Source organism: Giraffa tippelskirchi, chromosome 4, assembly GCF_054371585.1.
Source record: "Giraffa tippelskirchi isolate mGirTip1 chromosome 4, T2T-mGirTip1v1.2.pri, whole genome shotgun sequence".
Taxonomy (NCBI): domain Eukaryota; kingdom Metazoa; phylum Chordata; class Mammalia; order Artiodactyla; family Giraffidae; genus Giraffa; species Giraffa tippelskirchi.
In genome coordinates, this window is record NC_137278.1 from 169,724,901 (window position 1) to 169,735,048 (window position 10,148).

The 10,148-nt window shown below is 41.8% G+C and overlaps 1 long non-coding RNA gene across 1 annotated transcript in view; it reads left to right on the forward strand.

Annotated features, from left to right (window-relative positions):
* Positions 1–746: 746 nt before the first annotated feature.
* Positions 747–10,148, forward strand: part of LOC145545951 (uncharacterized) — a 145,714-nt gene continuing 136,312 nt past the window's right edge. Inside the window, exons 1-2 of the long non-coding RNA XR_014082361.1 lie at positions 747–775; positions 1,233–1,426. This is a non-coding gene — a long non-coding RNA (uncharacterized LOC145545951). The remainder of the gene's footprint in view (positions 776–1,232; positions 1,427–10,148) is intronic.

Below are 10,148 nucleotides of genomic sequence, written 5' to 3' on the forward strand. Positions count from 1 at the left end.
ATTTTGGATTAGACTCTGAACATTTTGAATTGCCTGTTATGTAACTCTGGGACCTGGTGGAACATTTTTGTTCAAGTAGAAAATCAATCTGCTTAGACTCCGGTGGAAAGTTCCAACTTTCCTTGTGTGGTCTCTGATTTTAATATCAATTGTTTCCAAGACTCCATAATGCTATAGGTCTGCCCATGTCTTCACCCTCCAGTGGTCATTCTAAGTATGTGAGTAGTGGTGTAGCTGCTGATTCAGGTCTCAGGGTTGAGAGATGCTGATTCAGATCAGACCCATTCGGGCACAGCTTGGATGTGAGCATAGGAATTCATCAACCACTTTATGCAATCACTTTCCTGAGCTCTCCTGTCTCCCTCATGCCTCTGGCACCTTACATTTGTTTGGGGTCCCATTTCCTCTCCTTTGGGTAGAAAGGTAGGGTTTTAAGTACATTGCTGCTCCAACCACTTAACTTGTGCCTGTATTCAGGGCCCAGCTGCGACTGTAAGGTGTTAACTATAGGAGAAACTGCTTGTGGGGTAAATGGGAATTCTCTGTGCTCCCTTCCCAACTTCCCTATAAATCTAAGACTATTCTAAAATAAAAATGAGTGTTTTTAAAAGTCAGTCAATGTTTGTCCCACCTTCTTGCCATCACAGTTGCACGGATCAGAGCCAGATCGCCTAGCTCAGAATTTGGCCCTTGTGGCTTCCCATAGAACCCTCTGCCGCTTGGGATCATGGGATTGCTGGAGATCCGGATAAGTGATAACAGGGAGAAGGGAAAGGTGAGTGTTTTCGTACTCTCTCTGAGTGCTAGCAGTTTCCTTTCCTGTGTCTGGAGCCACAAAGTTTGGAGCACAGCTCCTTGCTCTGTAATGACCTAGAGGGGGGATGGGTGTGGGGTGGGAGAGAGGCTCAAGAGGGAAGGGGCCCATACATACAGATAGCTGATTCACTTTGTGGTATAGCGGAAACGAATACAACATTGTAAAACAATTATACTCCAATAAAAAAATAAAATTAGCAAAACAAACAAACAAACCCCAAACCTGCCTCCCATTTGGTGGTTCAAATTCTCATCTTCCCTGCCTGATGCTATTTATTTTTGAAAACTTTTGGCAGCACTTGGTGCCATAGGGACCTTAGTTCTCTGACTAGGGTTGGAACCCACATCCCCTGTATTGGAAGGCAAAATCTTAACCACCGGACCACCAGTGAAGTCCCCTGCTGTTTATTTTTCAGCAGTCTTAAAGAGCTGCTGCTGCTGCTGCTAAGTCGCGTCAGTCGTGTCCGACTCTTCGCAACCCCATGGACTGCAGCCTACCAGGCTCCTCCGTCCATGGGATTTTCCAGGCAAGAGTACTGGAGTGGGGTGCCATCGCCTTCTCTGCTTAAAGAGCTGTGCCATGCATTCTGCATCCAGTGGGAGAAAGATGGTAAGTCTGTTTCTTTACTTTTCTCTTTTAACTTTACCTTTTTAAAAAAGTTTTTATTATGAAACATAATATGCATAAGTAAAGAGCATAAGGGATATATATATAACTCTATATACACACATATATATAGTTAAATGAGTATAAATTTACATAGCAAATTTACATAAGAAAAGAACATAAGAGATATATATATAACTATATGCACATATATAGCTATATCCATATAGCTGAATGAGTATAAATTGACATAAGAAAAGAGCATAAAAATATATATATAAAAATATATACATATATATACACACATGTATAGTTAAATGAGTATAAATTGACACAACCACTCAGGTTAAGAAATAAAACATTATTGATATCACTGATGACTCATTCCCCTACTTGCTAGAAGTAACTGTTAACTACTGACTTTATAGGAACTATTTCCATACTTATCTTTTATTTACCATCTGTACCACAGTATGACTTAATTATACCTTTTTTGAGCTTTATTTAAATTAAATGTACTCTTTTATGTCTGACTGTCTTTCGTTTGACAGTGTTTGTGAGACTCATCCATGTCGTTGTGCATAGCTGTTGTTAATTAATTTTCATTTCTGTGTACCGTTGTATAAACAGACAGCAATATGTTATCCATTCAAATGTTGATGAGCCATTGGGCTGTTTCTGGTTTGGGTGTTGTAAGGAACAATGCTGTGTAACATTTTTAGACGCTTCTCTTGGAGCACATGTGCGTAGGTTCTCTAAGATACAGACTCACGAGTGAAATGGCTGGGTCATGGGGTATATCTTCAGCATTAATAATAATGGCAAACTGTTTTCTCAAGTGTTATTCCCATTTACACTCTTGGCAGCAATATATGAGAATTCCTGTGGCTTCATGGGGCCGTTCTTTGTTGTGTTTGTTCCTGTTGTGCGTTGCACAAACGATGTTCAGTGTACATTTGTTAAGACATGGAACTGACAGCTGGCTATGACTGTGTTTTGTGTGCCTGAGATGAAATCCTTTTGTTCAAATTTTGAAAAGCCTTGGGTTATGCTCCATTTTCATTAGAAAGGAATTGAGGACATGTCACAACAATTATCTCCAGTGGAAAATGTGCTAAAGGAGGCTAATGATGATTCAAGAAGGAGAGTGGAGACACTTAGTCCTTTGAAGACAAAAATGGCATATCAAAGGCCATCATCTCCTTATTTTAGCGTGTTAGAGTTGGTGGGAAGCTGGGGACTGGGAGATGGAAGGAATATAAAAGAGAGATTATTTCAAGAACCACAGGACATGAAAGAAAAGAATAACAGGAAATTCCACGGTTGAGGAAGAGTGTGTGAGTCATTTGTTGTTCTGTGTCAAGAATCACAATTCACTCTATCAAAGTGATAGTATTCAAGACAAGCTAGGAAGAATTTGAGCCATGCAGTGTTAAGCAGATGACACCACTCCATTTCTGGACTCCCAAATTTTGGTCCTGACTTCCTCCCCAAAACTGGTTTAAACTGGCAAACTTGAAAAATCTTTGAAACCTGGTGGACAGTTTAATACAGAAGGATGATCTCAGGGTCTTATAAGGGTAAATTACAAAATTCTTAAACTCCTTCTGAATCTGGTACAGATGAAAAAATTGCAATGAGAAATAAGGATATTCTGAATTAAGTGAGAATTCCTGCACAAACCCCCTGAAGAAATCAGTCTTTGAATAACAAAGTAAAATCAGTGTAAGAACTGGGCTAAACTTAATAATGAGAGTAAACATTTTTTTATGATGACATTTATTTTATACGCCACATTCTGGATGCATATGATTTTCTCAATCCTCCCAAAAATTTTATGAGGCAGAAAATATCTTCATTTTACAACACTGAGGCAAAGAGAGGTTAAGTGACTCACTGAAGGTCACACAGCCAGTCAGAGTTGCAGCTAAGAACCAAATAGATAAAATGATCCCAGAGCCTACCTTCTGGGTTTTATTTTGGGTTGTTTGCTCTTAATTTATATACAATAAAAATCATTTGATTTTGTTGTTACAGTTCTGGGAGTTTTATTACATATATGTTTCTGTGACCACCTTCACAGTCATGACAGCCCCAAGATTTAGAAAACCTCCCTCACGCTGTTCCTCTGTAGTCTCACCATTCCCCATCTCTAGGCTTTGGCAACTGTTTGGTCTTTTCTAAAATATCATGCAGTATACTGTACATAGGCTTCCTAGGTGGTGCAGCGGTAAAGAATCCACCTGCCAGTTCAGGAAACGCAAGAGGTGTGGGTTTGATCCCTGGGCTGGGAAGATACACACCTACAGCACACGCGCGCACACACACACACACACACACACACACTGTATAATCTTTTAAACTTGACTTCCTTCACTCAGCATAATGCATTTGAGATTCAGACAAGTTTCTGTGACTATCAGTAATTTGTTTCTTGTACTGATGAGTAGTATTCCATTGTGTGGATGTACCATAGTTTGTTTATCTGCTGCTGCTGCTGCTGCTGCTGTTGCTGCTAAGTTGCTTCAGTTGTGTCCGACTCTGTGTGACGCCATAGACGGCAGCCCACCAGGCTCCTCCATCCCTAGGATTCTCCAGGCAAGAATACTGGAGTGGGTTGCCATTTCCATCTCCAAGTTTGTTTATCTACTCACCTTCTAAAGGACATATTGGTTATTTACAGTTTTTTTGGAGTGATTTTGAATAGAGCTGCTATAAACATTTACATACGGGTTTTTGAGTAAACATATCTCTTCATTCCTTTGGGAGAAGGAAATGGCAACCCACTCCAGTATCCTTGCCTGGAATATCCCATGGGTGGAGGAGCCTGGGAGGCTACAGTCCATGGGGCCCTCAAAGAGTCGGACATGACTGAGTGACTTCACTTTCACGTCATTCCTTTAGGGTACACGTAAGGATTGTGATTTCTTGGATATGTAATAAGTGTATGTTTACAATTTTATAAGAAATTGCCAAAATATTTTCCTGTATCATTTTACATTCTCAACAGCAAAGCACTAGAGATCCAGTGCTCTCTGAACTTACCAGGACTTGGTAATGTTGGAGTTTTAAAAATTTTTTATTGTAGCCATTCTAACATGTATATCAGGATATCTCATGATTTTAATTTGCATTTTCCTAATGACTTATGATGTTGAACATCTTTTCATTTTCTTATCTGCCATACAAATATCTGCTTTGAAGTATCTGTTCAAATCTTTTGCCTATTTTAAAAATCAGATTGTTTTCTTATTGCTTACTTTTTACTTTCTTTATATATACTGAATACAAAATTTGGGGGATTTGCAAACTTTTTCTTTCAGTATCTGGCTCTCCCTTTCATTCTCTTAATATTTATTTCTGCAAAGTAGAAGTTTTTTTTAATGAAGTATAGTTTATAAATGTTTTATTTTGTGGTTCATGCCTTTGCTTTCATGTCTAAGAACTTTTTGTCAAAGGTCACAATTTTTTTTTTTTGCTGAGATTTTCTTCTAAGTTTTATATGATTTTATTTTCCATTTATATATTTTACTGAGCTAGTAGACAAATATTGGTAGACAATTCTGAGATGCATTCTAGAGGGTTCCTCTGAAGGTCTCAGGGAGCCATGTCCCAGTTGTCCACTGTGCGGGCCAACTTAAGCATGCACGGTATTATGCATCGTGCCTTAGACAGGTTCCCCTTCTTCTATGATTCACTATCCAGTCTCCCACTCCTGTTTCCTGGCTCATTTTCCAAAACGAAATACCTGCATGTAAGGCCTTGACTCAGGCTTTGCTTTCCAGGAGGACCTCAGCCTAAGCCATTTACTGTGTTCATCCATCTCTCCCTCCATCTCCATCATGAAATGACCTAATGAATGTTTGCCTGGCACTAAAAATGCAGAGTTCCCTAGACTCTGTGGTCAGGGACTGTGGATTACTTTTTTTTTTTTTTTTTAACCCACAGCACACATGCTAGTGACTGGCACATGTGTGTGTTCAGAAAATTATGAATAAATAAACCAGTAGAAGTATTTTTACACTTACTAAATGAAAGTGGGTGGAAGGGATAGAGCAGGAGGAGATAGCAGGTGGGAGAGGGAAGGTTAGCTCACACACAGTGACTGGAACCCAGAGTGATTCTCCAGCTAAGCAAGGGCTGATTAGGGCTTGACGGTATGCGAGCTCTGTTGGGATTCAGATTCTACACTTTCCTGGCTGTGTGACCAGGAGTAGCTTTCCTGTTGAACGTCAATTTCCCCATCTACAAAATGGGGGAATAATGATATCTACTTCTCTGAATTTTATGGAGACTAAAATATGACATTGTGCACCTGTCCATCAGAAATGCGGTGGCAAGAGGATGGAATATTGTACCTCTAAGATTTGCAGGAGATTGAGGCAGTAGCTATATATAGGTTATTAATATTTATAATGAGAATAAAAATGTTTATCAATAGCAGCTAATAATATAGTACATGTTCTATGCCAGGTACTGTTCCAAGAGTTTTTCTTTCCTTTTTTTTGATGTAGATCATTTAAAAAATCTTTATTGAATTTATTACAATATTATTTGTGTTTTATTTTTTGGCCTTGAAGCATGTGGGTTCTTAGCTCCCCGACCAGGGATAGGACCCATAGCCCCCTGTATTGGAAGATGAAGTCCTAACCACTGGACTGCCAGGGATGTCCCCCAAGAGTTTTTCTGTATTGGCTCATTTGACTCTCAAGCCACTCTATGAGGTAATGGCATGATATTCCCAAATTTACAAATGTTTAAACCAAGGCACAGAGAGGGTAAGTGACTTGAGAAAAATCACACAGTAATATGTTGAAGAGATCAATCCTGGGTGTTCATTGGAAGGTCTGATGTTGAAGCTGAAACTCCAATACTTTGGCCACCTCATGCGAAGGGTTGACTCATTGGAAAAGACCCTAATGCTGGGTAGGATTGGGGGCGGGAGGAGAAGGGGACGACAGAGGATGAGATGGTTGGATGGCATCACCGACTCGATGAACATGGGTTTGGGTAGACTCCAGGAGTTGGTGATGGACAGAGAGGCCTGGCGTGCTGCAATTCATGGGGTCGCAGAGAGTCGGACACAACTGAGCGACTGAACTGAACTGAATATGTTGAAGTGGGATTTGAACCAAGGCCATCTTGCTTTTAACAATGGTGCTGTATTTCTGATTTGAAACAGTCTGTCCTAGTCTGATCATGGAGCCCCTGGGTCTTGACTGCTGCCCCTCTCAGCACTCAGAGAGTGTAGTACATTGTAGTCATTATGGCTTATACTGCAATTTCCCATGTATCATATATGGAACATGACAGGCAGAGAAGAGGAAGAATGTTAGAGTTATCTCCATAGCAGGTGTGTCCACTCCGGCCTACCCTGCATGTGTGCTAAAGTTGCTTCAGTCATGTCTGACTCTTTGTGACCCTGCGTACTGTAGCCCCCCAGGCTTCTCTGTTCATGGGATTCTCTGGGCAGGAATATTGGAGTGGATTGCCATGCCCTCCTCAAGGGATCTTCCTGACCCAGGGATCGAATCCGCATCTCTTTACGTCTCCTGCATTGGCAGGGTTCTTTACCACTAGTGCCACCTGGGAAGCCCCACCCAATCCTACTTCATGCTATTAAACACCTCATGTTTAATGAGCCAGGTACAGGTGAGAAAAATGCAGCCTCTACCTGTAGGAAGCTGCCTCTACCCTTAAGGAGGGTGGACCATGTGAACAGAGAGACGCCATGTATAATTTAGTGTGTGGAGGGAGTGAAAAGGAGAGGTGATTGGTCATGCCTGGGAGGTCTGGGATGGGGTCCCAGATGAGGCCACCACCAGGCTACCACCTCCCATGTCACCCTTCTTCCTCATCTGCTTTCTCTGTCACTGGAATTGCCTTCTGAACCACTTTATCTTCTCCCAAAGGAGAACAGCTTTTTTTTTTTTTTTAAAAAAAAGATTACAGCTAGAACATGTCAACATGTAAGAGGATAGAATGAGAATTATTGGTGTTTGCACAAAGCATTTGCCGCTTGTCCATCCCTGGCTGTTTATTTGAGAAGTTGCCCTGCGGAGTGTCAGGTTCTGTTAGGATCTGGAAGGAGGAAGATTGAGATGCTTGGGCATTGCTTGTCTCCTCTCGTATTATTTGCATACATGGGAAATGCAGAGATCCAATGCAAAGTCGTTTGTTTTCAGTTGGTCTATTTGATGTGCCTGAAATTGATGGATTGTGCTGCTGACTTAATGTAGACAAAATCTCCTTCTCTACACTCTGCTCATCTAACTTAGTGTCATGGTTTCCTTTTCAGTAGGAGGCGAGGGGCTGGTAGACAAGAGGGAGAGGAGGACTGAACCCTGTTGGAGGGAATCCCCCTCTGACCCCTGCCCGGTTTCTTGATTGGGACTTCCCTTCCCCCATCCTCTTTATACCTCCCACCTCCGGAGTGGTGGAGTGAATTGTCCAGTTGGTGCCCCATCCGTGTTTCTGTTTGAGTTAATGAAGCAAAGGGGACTGATATGGTTCCTTCCTCCTTCCTTCTCTACACAACCCGTAGCAGGCAGTGGCCAGGGTAAATGTATGTACTCTGAAGATGCCAGCTTCCTATGGATGGGCTGGCCCTAGTTGGAGATTGAGAGGCTTTAAGACAGTCAAACCATTTAGTCATCCTACCTAAACCCAGATATCCCAACATGGATTTTGTATTGTATAACTTTTATTTGCCCCCTCCAGATCCATATTCTGATTTCACTGTTCTCTGCTGCATCTTGAACTGCCTCCTGCATCAACAGACTACCTGCCCTCTGGTTGAAGACTTGGAATGAGGGGCCTCGAGGGAGATAAAAAGGAAGGAGAGTGAGGGTGGGGTATTTATTCCTTTGGATCTCTCTGCACTGACTGTTTTTGGTTGGCTGCTTTCTTTACTGCAGTCTGCCAGGCAACCACTCCTCTCCTTTATCTCTCAGGCTAAGACGTGGTTACAACTTCCACCATAATTAGATGCGGGTCCTTTCCTAAACTTTTCCCACATCTATGTGTATACTAAACCCTCCTCCACAGCTTAGCCTGACTGGTTACACCTATGGATGGGACAGATTATGTTTTCCAAAGATGACTGTGTCAATTCATATCCTGTTTCACATGTGTTCTTCTTAAAATGTGATGTTGATGCTCCTCCATCAAGAGGCGGGAATCTGTGTCCCCACCCCTACTTCTGGGTGGGACCATGAAGATGGCAGAAGTGATGCCAGGTGAATGCCAAGGCTAAGTCATAAAAGGCAATACAACTTCCACCTGGTCCTCTGGGGAGGCTTGCTCACAGAACCCAGCTGGTATATTGAGGGGACTCTATCAGTGTCCCAGCCGTGGGTCCCAGCTGATGGCAGCATCAATTGCCAGTTGTGTGACTGAATCATCACATGATTCAAGCCCTTGACCTTCAAGTTGCCCCACTGGATGCTCAGTAGAGCAGAGACAAGGTGTCCCCATTTAGTTGTGTCCAAATGGCAGCTTTAGAGGCAAAAAGAAGATTGTTTTTCAGTCACTAAATTTTAAAGTGGTTTGTTATGCAGATAATTAGTAGTGGGCTTCCCAGATGGCTCAGCAGGTAAAGAATTCACCGGCAGTGCAGGAGATACCGGAGACATGGACTTAATGCCTGGGTCAGGAAGATCCCTGGAGGAGGAATGGCAACCCACTCCAGTATTCTTGCCTGAAAAATCCCACGGACAGAGGAGCCTGGTGGGCTACAGTCCAAAGGGTTGCAAAGAGATGAACATGAATAATAAAGTTAATATTGGACCTCCACCTTTACTCTTGTGTTTTTTAATTTTAATTTTTATTTTATATTGGAGGATAGTTGATTTACAATATTATGTTAGTTTCAGATATACAGCAAAATGATTCAGTTATGCATATACATGGATTCATTCTTTTGCAGATTCTTTCCCCATTTAGGTTATTACAGAACATTCTTATATTTTATTTCTCCCCTTGCTTAGAAATGTGGGCAAGGAGGAGAGATACACATTTTAGTCTTCCTCAGAGACTCCCAGCATTCAACTGCTATATTGCAGTCCCTTCAACAGGCATTTCATAATGTCCCATGTATTCCTCTCCACAAACCTAGGTGGGAGATATTATTGTCCACATTCTTCAGATGAAGAGGCTGTAGAAATAGGAGAAAGATGAAGTTACCAATCAAGATCACTCAGAGACTCAATAGGAGAGAATCTAGGTTGGCCAAACTCCAAATCTCATGTTCCTAAAATGGCACCAGGCTGTTCTATCTTATCCTAATGTTGCCACAGAACGTTACTCTCCATTGTCACTTAGATTACCAGTGTTGGGTCTGTGGACTCTACATCCTTCTTGTTTTGAGGAGAAAAAGAATACCTTTCTATATCATCGTCATCCTATTTCAAATCCTGTTTCACCAGATCCCTGTGATACTCTGGGAGTGCATCGCCTCCCTGGTTGATGACCCCCAGGTCAAGTTGTTCATCATCCATGCTTGGTCTGCTGGAAGGTGAAGAGATACTTGAGCATGTTTTGTAAGGTCTTTCCCATGTGACCCTTGAACCCTCCTGTCCTCTGTGTTCTTCTCATGTATTGACTCTGTGCTCAAGGGGTCAGGAACTACAGCAATATGTTCATCTTTGTGCCCCAGTGCCTACGATCTAATAAGCACTTAATATGAATTTATTGAATGTCTGAGTACATGCTTATCTTCTTCAAG